The sequence below is a fragment of the Salmo salar genome, chromosome ssa25 (genome assembly GCF_905237065.1).
Source record: "Salmo salar chromosome ssa25, Ssal_v3.1, whole genome shotgun sequence".
Taxonomy (NCBI): Eukaryota; Metazoa; Chordata; class Actinopteri; order Salmoniformes; family Salmonidae; genus Salmo; species Salmo salar.
This window is the reverse complement of record NC_059466.1, coordinates 19,684,096-19,697,649: the sequence shown is the minus strand read 5'-3', so window position 1 is coordinate 19,697,649 and position 13,554 is coordinate 19,684,096.

Genomic DNA, 13,554 nt, shown 5'->3' with positions numbered 1-13,554 from the left:
GGAGAAGACAAGATGAGTGCTACCATCAGTCCTGTGTCATGCCAACAGTAAAGCATCCTGAGATCATTCATGTGTGGGGTTGCTTCTCAGCCAAGGGAGTGGGCTCACTCACAATTTTTCCTAAGAACAGGCATGAATAAAGAATGGTACCAACACATCCTCCGAGAGCAACTTCTCCCAACCATCCAGGAACAGTTTGGTGACAAACAATGCCTTTTCCAGCATGATGGAGCACCTTGCCATAAGGCAAAAGTGATAGCTAAGTGGCTCGGGGAACAAAATATCAATATTTTGGGTCCATGGCCAGGAAACTCCCCAGACCTTAATCCCATTGAGTACTTGTGGTCAATCCTCAAGAGGCGGTTGGACAAACAAATACCCACAAATTCTGACAAACTCCAAGCATTGATTATTGTCACGACTTCCGCCGAAGTTGGTCCCTCTCCTTGTTCGGGCGGTGTTCGGCTGTCGACGTCACCGGCCTTCTAGCCATCGCTGATCCATTTTTCATTTTCCATTGGTTTTGTCTTGTCTTACTTCACACCTGGTTTCAATCCCATCAATTACATGTTGTGTATTTAACCCTCTGTTTCCCCTCATGTCTTTGTTGGTGATTGTTTGTTGTATGTTTTGTGCTAGTCATGTTCTGGTGTGCGATGGGTTTTGTACCCTTTTATATTATTTTTGTATATATTGGTTTTCTGAGTTTTTTAGCATTTATTAAACTGCTCCGCTTATACCAACTTCATTCTCCTGCGCCTGACGTCCCTGCCACCAGCACGCACCCATTACAATTATGCAATAATGGGCTGCCATCAGTCAGGATGTGGCCCAGAAGTTTATTGACAGCATGCCAGGGCGGATTGCAGAGGTCTTGAAAAAGAAGGGTCAGCACTGCAAATATTGACTCTTTGCATCAACTTCATGTAATTGTCAATAAAAGCCTTTGACACTTATGAAATGCTTGTAATTATACTTCAGTATTCCATAGTAACATCTGACAAAAATATCTAAAGACACTGAAGCAGCAAACTTTGTGGAAATTAATATTTGTCATTCTCAAAACTTTTGGCCACGACTGTGTTGTCTCTCTTGTTTTGATGTGTTTTGTCCTATATTCTTATTTAATTTATTTTTCATCCCAGCCCTCATCCGTGCAGGGGGCCTTTTGCCTTTTGGTAGGCCATTATTGTAAATAAGAATTTGTCCTTAACTAACTTGCCTAGTTAAATAAAAGGTTAAATAATAATAACAAATAATTGGATACTCTGTGTGTTGATCTTTGGACTCCAGCCCTCTCTATTAACTTTCTTCAGCCATGTGGTGAATGACTGGAGTCTGAAAGATGAAAGGGGAGCAGGTCAGAGCAGGTAACTCAAACAGCCAGGACAGGAGAGGACAGGGAGAGAAAGAGAGAGGGAGGGAACAGAGAGGGAGGAAGTATAAGAGAGAAGAGGGACAAGGATAGGAGGAGTGTGAATGAGGTGAGTGAATGGCTGATGAAAGGACAGGAGAGGCTCACAGTGACCTGGGTGTGTGAGGGGATTTTACTTTAGGTGCTCTTCAGGGCACACAGCTGGGGTGTCATTCCACCGACTCGGTGCATTTTGAGAAGTGTAACCCGGTCCAAAAAATATTTGATTTCACCTAATTTTAACATTGTCATGAAGAGCACATCTTTATAAAAAACACGTTTTTCCATCTCAAGAGGTTAAATTAAAAAAAATCTATAGTAAGTGCTTATTACAGTGTAAGTGCCACAAAGTAACAGGGTTGACGATTTCATCTTACATCAGCCGTACATCCCCTCATGACAAAGGGAATGGAGGCTTGTTGTGTGCAACATGGAGTGGCAATTGAATGCAACCTTCACAAAAAAGTTTTATTGCTAAAACATTTCTAGACTTTCTATGTGTAACAAGGTTAACGTGTTATGCTTGACCCGCTCAGTTTTCCACCACAAGACACCAGAAAATGGACAAAAATAATAGAACCAGCTGACTTGCTTTTACACTTTGATTTAACTATTGGATGTTAAAGAGTTCCCTCTATCCCTATCTCTCTCCTTAGCCCTCTGTGACTCTGTCTCCTCCTCTCTCTCTATCTCAAGTGCCATAGCATACCTTCCTCTGTACCCACCTTATCTTTCATTATCTTTCATCAATCGAAATGAGTGTTAGGGCTGTTTCTGTTTTGGTTAATTTTGTTTTATTTTTGGTTCTCCACTAGCTGTAAGGAGCTGTGTGGCTGTGATAGGAGCATCTCGCTACGGTGGTGATGCTAATTCGATGGGGGAGAACTGGGAAGTGATTTTTGGAAGAGAGGAAGGAATGATGAGTGTATTGGTGGAGATTTCAGGGAGAGGAGGCTGGGGGATTACAATGGGGTGGGAGTAGTCAGAGACTTGATCTGGAGGACTCCCATCTGCCAGCGGTCCTACACTAACCCTGTTCCTGGATGATAAGGAAATACTCGCTTTCTGTGGAACAAATAAATTACATATCTTTCAAAAGTCTAGCTGTCAACGAGTGGAAAAACAGTTTGAAGTGCGTTGTTCTTGAGGAGAGAGAGGAAACCCTAAGGAATTAAAAAGATGTGAAGCTGCTTATCAGCTTCTTATCTAAGGGTTTACTGAGGAACTGTAAATAATAAAGGCTATACTTATTAATAATGTACTTTGAACTTTGACGAAAAGCTCGGCACACGCATACTCAGGCTGACTGGGTCTCGTTCAGGCAAATGAGAAATAAGTGCACTCAGGCTATCCGGAAGGCCAAAGTTAGTTACTTTAAGGAGCAGTTCTCTCTCTGTGGGTCTAGCCCCAAGAAGTTCTGGAAAATAGTTAAAGACCTGGAGAATTAACCCTCCTCCTCACAGCTGCCCATGTCTCTTAAAGTTGATGATGTGGTTGTTACTGAAAAGAAGCACATGGCTGAGCTTTCTAATCACCGCTTCATTGAGTCAGGATTCCTATTTGACTCAGCCATGCCTCCTGGCCAGTCCAACATTTCCTCATCTACCACCCCTTCTAATGCGACTAGCCCCGATGCTACTCCCTCTTTTCCCCCTGCCCCGCTACAAAGTTTCTCCATGCGGGCAGTCACTGAGTCCGAGGTGCAAAAGGAGCTCCTTAAACTTGACCCCCAAAAAACATCTTCTTTAAGGCCCCTTTAATCGCCAAGCCTATCTCTGACCTTTTTAACCTGTCTCTCCTCTCTGGGGAGGTTCGCATTGCTTGGAAGGCAGCCACGGTTCATCCTTTATTTAAATGGTGATCAAGCTGATCCTAACTGTTATAGGCCTATTTCTATTTTGCTCTGTTTATCAAAAGTGTTGGGAAAACGAATAATCAACTGACTGGATTTCTTGATGTCTACAGTATTCTCTCTGGTATGCAATCTGGTTTCCGCTCAGGTTATGGATGTGTCACTGCAACCACAAAGGTCCTCAATGATGTGACCATTTCCCTTGATTCTAAGCAATGTGGTGCTGCTATTTTTATTGACTTCACCAAAGCTTTTGATACGGTATACCATTCCATTCTTGTGGGCCGGCTAAGGAGTAATGGTGTTTCTGAGGGGTCTTTGGCCTGGTCTGCTAACTACCTCTCTCAAAGAGTGCAGTGTATAAAGTCAGAACATCTGCTGTCTCAGCTGCTGCCTGTCACCAAGGGTGTACCCCAAGGCTCGATCCTTGGCCCCACACTCTTCTCAATTTACATCAACAACATAACTCAGGCAGTAGGAAGCTCTCTGAACCATTTATATGCAGATGATACAGTCTTATACGTACTCAGCTGGCCCCTCCCCGGATTTCTTGTTAAACGCTCTACAACAAAGCTTTCTTAGTGTCCAACAAGCTTTCTCTGCCCTTAACCTTGTTCTGAACACCTCCAAAACAAAGGTCATGTGGTTTGGTAAGAAGAATGCCCCTCTCCCCACAGGTGTGATTACTACCTCTGAGGGTTTAGAGCTTGAGGTAGTCACCTCATACAAGTACTTGGGCGTATGGCTAGACGGTACACTGTCCTTCTCTCACACATCTAGACTTGGTTTCCTCTATTGTAATCACTCCTCTTTCACCCCAGCTGCCAAACTAACCCTGATTCAGATGACCATCCTACCCATGCTAGATTACGGAGATGTAATTTATAGATCGGCAGGTAAGGGTGCTCTCGAGCGGCTAGATGTTCTTTACCATTCGGCCATCAGATCTGCCACAAATTCTCCTTATAGGACACATCACTGCACTCTATACTCTTCTGTACACTGGTCATCTCTGTATACCCGTCGTAAGACCCACTGGTTGATGCTTATTTATAAAACCTTCTTAGGCCTCACTCCCCCCTATCTGAGATATCTACTGCAGCCCTCATCCTCCACAAACAACACCTGTTCTGCCAGTAACATTCTGTTAAAGGTCCCCAAAGCACACACATCCCTGGGTCACTCATATTTTCAGTTTGCTGCAGTTAGCGACTGGAACGAGCTGCAACAAACACTGAAACTGGACAGTTTTATCTCAATCTCTTCATTCAAAGACTCAATCATGGACACTCTTACTGACAGTTGTGGCTGCTTTGCATGATGTATTGTTGTCTCTACCTTCCTGCCCTTTGTGCTGTTGTCTGTGCCCAATAATGTTTGTACACTGTGCTGCTACCATGTTGTGTTGTCATGTGTTGCTGCCATGCTGTGTTGTTGTCTGAGGACTCTATTTATGTAGTGTTGGTTTGTCTCTTGTCGTGATGTGTGTTTAGTCCTATATTTTTATTTAATAAATTTGTCTTTTTAATAACAGCCCCTGTCCCCTGCAGGAGGCCTTTTGGTAGGCCGTCATTGTAAATAAGAATTTGATCTTAACTGACTTGCTTAGTTAAATAAAGGTTAAATATAACATTTTTAAAATTAACTTTTGTAGAAATAGTATTCATTTAAGACAAAATACATCATTTTATGCTGTATGTGGGCCAACCTAAAAACCTACCTTTTGGGTCATTACCCAGTTATTACAGCACTTTACTTAAGTAAATCTTATGTACAGTACCTTACCAGTTACTTAAAAAAAATACAAAAAAAATACGTTTTCGTCTTTTGAGCTGCTAGTCATGAAATCTATGCAGCCTACTCAATCACTTTTTATAGTTTTCTGTTTACAGGCCTACTGGGCCATATACAGCGTTCCTCACTGAGTTCCCTGAATTCCTATTGGACCTTGTAGTCATGGCAGATAATATTCACATTTTTGGTGACTTTAATATTCACATAGAAAAGTCCACAGACCCACTCCAAAAGGCTTTCGGAGCCATCATCTACTCAGTGGGTTTTGTCCAACATGTCTCCGGACCTACTCACTGCCACAGTCATACTCTGGACCTAGTTTTGTCCTGTGGAATAAATGTTGTGGATCTTAATGTTTTTCCTCATAATCCTGGACTATCGGACCACCATTTTATTACGTTTGCAATCGCAACAAACAATCTGCTCAGACCCCAACCAAGGATCATCAAAAATGGTGCTATAAATTCTCGGACAACCCAAAGATTCTTAGATGCCCTTTCAGACTCCCTCCGCCTACCCAAGGACGTCAGAGTACAAAATCAGTTAACCACCTAACTGAGGAACTCAATTTAACCTTGCGCAATACCCTAGATGCAGTCGCACCCCTGAAAACAAAATCATTTGTCATAAGAAACTAGCTCCCTGGTATACAGAAAATACCCGAGCTCTGAAGCAAGCTTCCAGAAAATTGGAACGGAAATGGCGCCACACCAAACTGGAAGTCTTCCGACTAGCTTGGAAAGACAGTACCGTGCAGTATCGAAGAGCCCTCACTGCTGCTCGATCATCCTATTTCTCCAACTTAATTGAGGAAAATAGGAACAATCCAAAATGTATTTTTGATACTGTCGCAAAGCTAACTAAAAAGCAGTATTCCCCAAGAGAGGATGGCTTTCACTTCAGCAGTGATAAATTCATGAACTTCTTTGAGGAAAAGATCATGATCATTAGAAAGCAAATTACGGACTCCTCTTTAAATCTGCGTATTCCTCCAAAGCTCAGTTGTCCTGAGTCTGCACAACTCTGCCAGGACCTAGAGTCAAGGGAGACACTCAAGTGTTTTAGTACTATATCTCATGACACAATGATGAAAATAATCATGGCCTCTAAACCTTCAAGCTGCATACTGGACCCTATTCCAACTAAACTACTGAAAGAGCTGCTTCCTGTGCTTAGCCCTCCTATGTTGAACATAATAAACGGCTCTCTATCCACCGGATGTGTACCAAACTCACTAAAAGTGGCAGTAATAAAGCCTTTCTTGAAAAAGCCAAACCTTTACCCAGCAACTCACTGCCTTCCTGAAGACAAACAATGTATACGAAACGCTTCAGTCTGGTTTTAGACACCATCATAGACTACACTTGTGAAGGTTGTAAATGACCTTTTAATTGCATCAGACCGAAGCTCTCCATCTGTCCTTGTGCTCCTAGACCTTAGTGCTGCTTTTGATACCATCGATCACCACATTCTTTTGGAGAGATTGGAAACCCAAATTGGTCTACACGGACAAGTTCTGGCCTGGTTTAGATCTTATCTGTCGGAAAGATATCAGTTTGTCTCTGTGGATGGTTTGTCCTCTAACAAATCAACTGTAAATTTCGGTGTTCCTCAAGGTTCCGTTTTAGGACCACTATTGTTTTCACTATATATTTTACCTCTTGGTGATGTCATTCGGAAACATAATGTTAACTTTCACTGCTATGCGGATGACACACAGCTGTACATTTCGATGAAACATGGTGAAGCTCCAAAATTGCCCTCGCTGGAGGCCTGTGTTTCAGACATAAGGAAGTGGATGGCTGCAAACTTTCTACTTTTAAACTTGAACAAAACAGAGGTACTTGTTCTAGGTCCCAAGAAACAAAGAGATCTTCTGTTGAATCTGACAATTAATCTTGATGGTTGTACAGTCGTCTCAAATAAAACTGTGAAGGACCTCTGCGTTACTTTGGACCCTGATCTCTCTTTTGACAAACATATCAAGACTCTTTCAAGGACAGCTTTTTCCATCTACTTAAGTTTGCAAAAATCAGAAGCTTTCTATCCAATAATGATGCAGAAAAATGTATCCATGCTTTGTCACTTCTAGGTTAGACTACTGCAATGCTCGACTTTCCGGCGACGCGGATAAGGCACAAAATAAACTTCAGTTAGTGCTAAACACGGCTGCTAGAATCTTGACAAGAACCATATTTTTTTATCATATTCCTCCAGTGCTAGCCTCTCTACACTGGCTTCCTGTTAAGGCAAGGGCTGATTTCAAGGTTTAGCTGCTAACCTACAAAGCATTACATGGGCTTGCTCCTACCTATATTTCCGATTTGGTCCTGCCGTACATACCTACACGTACGCTACGGTCACAAGACGAAGGCCTCCTAACTGTCCCTAGAATTTCTAAGCAATCAGCTGGAGGTAGGGCTTTCTCCTATAGAGCTCCATTTTTATGGAATGGTCTGCCCATGTGAGAGATGCAGACTCGGTCTCAACCTTTAAGTCTTTATTGAAGACTCATCTCTTCAGTAGGTTCTATGACTGAGTGTAGTCTGGCCCAGGAGTGTGAAGGTGAACGGAAAGGCACTGGAGCAACGAACCGCCCTTGCTGTCTCTGCCTAGCCGGTTCCCCTCTCTCCACTGGGATTCTCTGCCTCTAACCATATTACAGGGGCTGAGTCACTGGCTTACTGGTGCTCTTCCATGCCATCCCTAGGAGGAGTGCGTCACTTGAGAAGGTTGAGTCACTGACGTGATCTTCCTGTCTGGGTTGGCGCCCCCCCCTTGGGTTGCGCCGTGGTGGAGATCTTTGTGGGCTATACTCGGCCTTGTCTCAGGATGGTAAGTTGGTGTTTGAAGATATCCCTCTATCCCTTCAACTCTCTAGAGACAGCAGGAGTGGTAGAGATTCTCTGAATGATCAGCTATGAAAAGTCAACTGACATTTACTCCTGAGATGCTGACCTGTTGCACCCTCGACAACCACTGTGATTATTATTATTTAACCCTGTTGATCATTTATGAACATTTGAACATCTTGGCCATGTTCTGTTATAATCTCCACCCGGCACAGCCTGAAGAGGACTGGCCACCCCTCATAGCCTGGTTCCTCTCCAGGTTTCTTCCTAGGTTCTGGCCTTCCTAGGGAGTTTTTCCTAGCCACCATGCTTCTACACCTGCATTGCTTGCTGTTTGGGGTTTTAGGCTGGGTTTCTGTACAGCATTTGAGATATCAGCTGATGTAAGAAGGGCTTTATAAATACATTTGATTTGATGTGTAGCTTCACCATTGTTTCTGTGTACGTACGGTGCCTTGGCACAGTAATTTAAATCAATGCTCTGTCCCCCTGTTACTGTCCCCCTGTTACCATTAATTTCTTCCTTATTTCAGCATAGTTTCTGTCTACCTTACTTTTACTTCTAATATAGTTTCACCGTAGTTTCCACAGTATGTACCTACAGGGCAAAGGCATTGTATACTGAAGCAATGCTCTTCTCCTCAGTTACCGTGTTAATTACCATTAATTTCTTTCTGATTTCACCATAGTTTCCGTGTACCTTACTGTTAGTTTCTTTAGATTTTCTCAGATAGATTAACACCACAATAACAAGTAATTTTGTTTGTTATCTCCATAGCTAATACCTTCTAAATAACACAAGAAACATTCATAATATACTCGGTTAATGTCACGGTCATCGTAATGATTGGACCAAGGTGCAGTGTGAGTAGTTCCACATCTTTACTATAACGTGAAACTTCAGCAAAATACAAAAACAATAAATGATCAAACGAACCGTGAAGTGCAAATAGGCACCTACACAAAAACAAGATCTCACAAAACACAGTGGGGAAATGGCTGCCTAAATATGATCCCCAATCAGAGACAATGCTAAACAGCTGCCTCTGATTGGGAACCATACCAAGCACACCAACATAGAAATAAACAACATGGAATACCCCCAGTCACGCCCTGACTTGCTATACCCTAGAGAACCAAGGGCTCTCTATGGTCAGGGCGTGACAGTTAATATAATGGCAATTTACAACACTTGAATTAAAGGATTGTACAGTACATACACTGAGCAAAAATATTAAGCACAACATGTAAAGTGTTGGTCTCATGTTTCATGAGCTGAAATATGAGCCTATTTCTCACACAATTTGGGCACACATTTGTTTACATCCCTGTTAGTGAGCATTTCTCCTTTGCCAAGATAATCCATCCACCTGGTGTGGCATATCAAGAAGCTGAGGACAATAACAGACCACTCTAAAAGTGCAGTGTTGTCACACAACACAATGCCACAGATGTCGTAAGTTTTGAGTGAGTGTGCAATTGACTGCAGGAATGTCCACCAGAGTTGTTGCCAGAAAATGTAATGTTAATTTTTCTACCATAAGCCGCCTCCAACGTCGAGAATGGTGTGTAGAATTTGGTGGTAGAATTTGGTGTGTAGGCTATGATAGACAGCTATGATAGACAGTAACTCCTGGACAATTAGGCCGACTACTATTTTATTTACTTTTTTTAATCGCCAATTACTGGCTAACGAAAACCCTGCCGCATTTTCCCATCAGAGTTGTGTTTCCATCAAATTGACTTGCGGAAAAGCGTCTGTGCATAAATACGTACTGCAAATAAAGTTAAATTTTGCTGTTAAATTCCCATACACCAAATACAAAATACATGTTAAATTGGTTTCCATCGCATTTTAAACTCCAGGCCTACTGATGTTCTGTAGGTATAGCGAATGTGTCATGGTTGTCGTCGGGAAAAGTGGACCAAAATGCAGCAGGATTGTGGATGCTCATCTTGACGTTTTATTTACTCCAAATATGAACACCAAAATAACAAACAACGAATTCACGATCAACACAACAGTCTTGTAAGGCTTACTCATGCTAAACAAGAAACAGGCAAAACAAGAAACAATCTCCCACAAAATACAAACCAAAACACACCCTAATATATAGGACTCTCAATCAAAGGCAAAGAGACAACACCTGCCTTCAATTGAGAGTCCCAACCCCAATTAACTAAACATAGAAACAGATTTACTAGACAAAACATAGAAATACATGAATATGACACAGTGCTCAAAAAAAATCAAATGCCCTTCTACAAAAACCACCACCCCGAACCAAATAAAACAAATATCCTCTGCCACGTCCTGACCAAACTACAATAACAATTAACCCTTATACTGGTCAGGACGTGACAGAATGTGCCAACTCTGGTATTGGCACGTGCGCTCGAGCCAACAGCTCGTAGTGCGGGTAGAAACTCATGCAAGCAGTCAGACAAGTGAAAATTACGGTCAGTAAAGAAAACTATAAGCTCATCTCTCAATTAAAAAAACGTGTCAATACTTTGCCCCTTGATAACCAGCGCACTTCTGTATTTTGTAAAAGCATTACATGGTTGCTGCCCATATCATTGCATAGTGCAGAAAATACACTAGAGTTCAGGGGCCTTGCTTTAACAAAGTTAACCATTTTCATTGTAGTGTCCAAAACGTCTTTCAAACTGTCAGGCATTCCCTTGGCAGCAAGAGCCTCTCGGTGGATGCTGCAGTGTACCCAAGTGGCGTCGGGAGCAACTGCTTGCACGCTCGTTACCGTTCCACTATGTCTCCCTGTCATGGACTTTGCGCCATCAGTACAGATACCAACATGAGCAGCAGCTACGTTTGGCTACATACGGACCGTTAGTGGATTTCCTGCAAGAGAGTAACGGTTAATGTGATTGGATGTTAATTATTTGACTAGGCTACCTGTATTTGAAATTGTGTTGTTATTTCGCTGAACACTAGATGGTTTAATTTTATTTTTGGCAGTGAAACGAGGCTACTCAAGCAAGCAAAAAACCTCACCCAAATGTATAGACCCGTTGGAAAATATAAATGGACTGTTTGAGAATGTGAAGAATCACATTTATATTTGGCGTACCCCAGACGGCATTGCATGTACTACTGGGGGTACGCATACCCCAGTTTGGGAATAACTGGTCTAATGGACCAACTTGAAAAAAGACAGCACTTCTTTCATCCCAAGTCAAGCACTGTTTAAGTTACAGTTAGGCTACTGTGGCTTTTTTATCATAATGTAGGCCTATCCGAGTGGCCTGCCATAAAAACAACGGAGAAAATACATATCATAACATTTTAACATGGAAATAGCTGTTCTATCTACAGTAGCAGCCAATGTGTGGTGTTCAATGTAGGCCTACATTCCATGAGATTTTAGAAAAAAGCATTAACCTTTTTATTCACTTGTACTTCAGCCAAGGCAGTGACTGAAAATATTGTGTTGTTTGATGCAAGAAACCCTTTATAAAATAAAATAAATTATTATTCCCATACCATAATACAGAGAATCAGACAAATTATGGAACCCTCTACCTATAGACAACGTTCCAGTACACGACACACTGAGGTCACGCACAGATGTGCATGACTCTTGGCTGCTGTAAGAAAGCCATCGCCGTCTGTGCCCATTCAACAAAATGTACGTTTGTATTACTTATAAACAATGATGTTTTGATTCTTGCTTGAACAGTCGCTAAGATGATATTTGGTTGTGATCTTCACTAAATAACTATTTTGGATGCACCACTTGTTAGCTAGAATGCTAATGCTCATTGACATAGGCTGTACCAAAAGCTAGCCATAGAGCCATTTTACTGGTTGAAGTTGAAGTGTTTTTTTAAGTATAATGCAGTTGATTTGCGATGTTGACCCAAACATTATATTAGGCAGGACATTCATACGAGCCTTAAAATCCAATTGTGTTCCTAAAGTAGTGTGAAATGCACTCGTAAGCAACATGTAAATAGAGGCACTTGTTGCTGGCGTTCTATAAGAACTCCCCCGTGTTCTGCCACCAACGTGTGGCAATGTTTCCAAACACAGAAAGGGGTCTATTGACTACATAGCTGATTCAAGCCTGTCTCAAAATACAACACTGCCCCTTTCAGACAGAAAAAAAGCTCTTGACCTGACTTGCTTTTCAAAGATGGCTAGAAATGCACACGTTTTGTGCTATTTTTTTAACTTGCTTTTCAAAGATGGCTAGAAATGCACACGTTTTGTGCTATTTTAGGAAGCAACCCCAATGCTGACTAGAAATTAACTATAACTGAGCTAATAACTCACTTACTAGCAAAGAATATGAACAAATGTACACACTTGGCGACATGCAGCTCTTGCTTTGATCTAAAAACAAGCGAGACCACTCATGCTGTAAACACAGTCCAATTCAAAGTGAAATGCACAGATCCATATATGGCAATGGTCTATTTGCATAAAGGGATACTCCAGCTCTGATTGGTTATGGCGCAACTGTCTGTGTAGAGTATGGGCCTGAGTCGTGCCTGTCAATGCAATAGAATCCTACTCCAATGTTCTCTGCCTACAAGAAAATCTATTTCATAGTTTGTTTTGTTTTGGTGTGTTACATTGAAAGTGGCTAATATTGCGTTGATTTGATTATAATTTGCACAGTAGAGGGAAACGTTGATAGTGTTATCTAATGGGGAAAACTGGAAAGTTGAGTGAATTTCAATCTCATGCTTCTTTTCACAGGCTGATATTGAATCTGTGTGGCACTCCCGGGGAGCTGTGCGCCTGCGTGCAGCTTAGACGGAACATTGCTCTCAGCCCAGGAGCAAAATGTATGAATTTATGGTTGGATCAGAATCATTTTTATAATCATTGGCTGGTACGAATAATTAAGTAAAACCACAAGTCTCTTCATCCATGGCTAATTTAAGAAAGGGACGATTTTAGCTAGCTAGCTAACCACCGGAGGATAAAGTTAGAACAAGATGCTGAATCATCAAGTTTGCTGACAACATAACAGTGGTAGGCCTGATTACCAACAACGACGAGACAGCCTACAGGGAGGAGGTGAGAGCTCTGGCAGAGTGGTGCCAGGAAAATGATATCTTCCTTAACATCAACAAAATGAAAGAGCTGATCGTGGACTGCAGCAGAGAGAGCAAGCTCCCATCCACATCAACAGGGCCGCAGTGGAGAGGGTCAAAAGCTTCAAGTTCCTCTGCATGCAAATCACTGAGGACCTGAAATGGTCCCTCCACACCGACAGCATGGTGAAGAAGGCGCAATAGTGCCTCTCCAACCTCAGGAGGCCGAAGAAATTTGTCTTGGCCCCTAAAAACCTCACAAACTTCTACAGATGCATCATTGAGAGCGTTCTGTTGGGCTCATAGAGATAGATAGAGGACTCATCTTTGTATCTCTTGCCATTATACCATCTATGAAAGCATGGGAACACCATTGTGACGATCTCCACTTTCTTCACAATTGGCTGATCCCTCCTCACGACCCCAGTTGGACATGACTCTAACAAGGTCACCAGGAGAGATCAGCCAATGAAGTTGGAAGTCCCACCCAGTTGACTACTGGGCTCTGCCCATGCTAATATGGCCTTTTGGCACTAGAGGCCTCTATCACTCTCTCTGGTTGGGCTGTATCACCA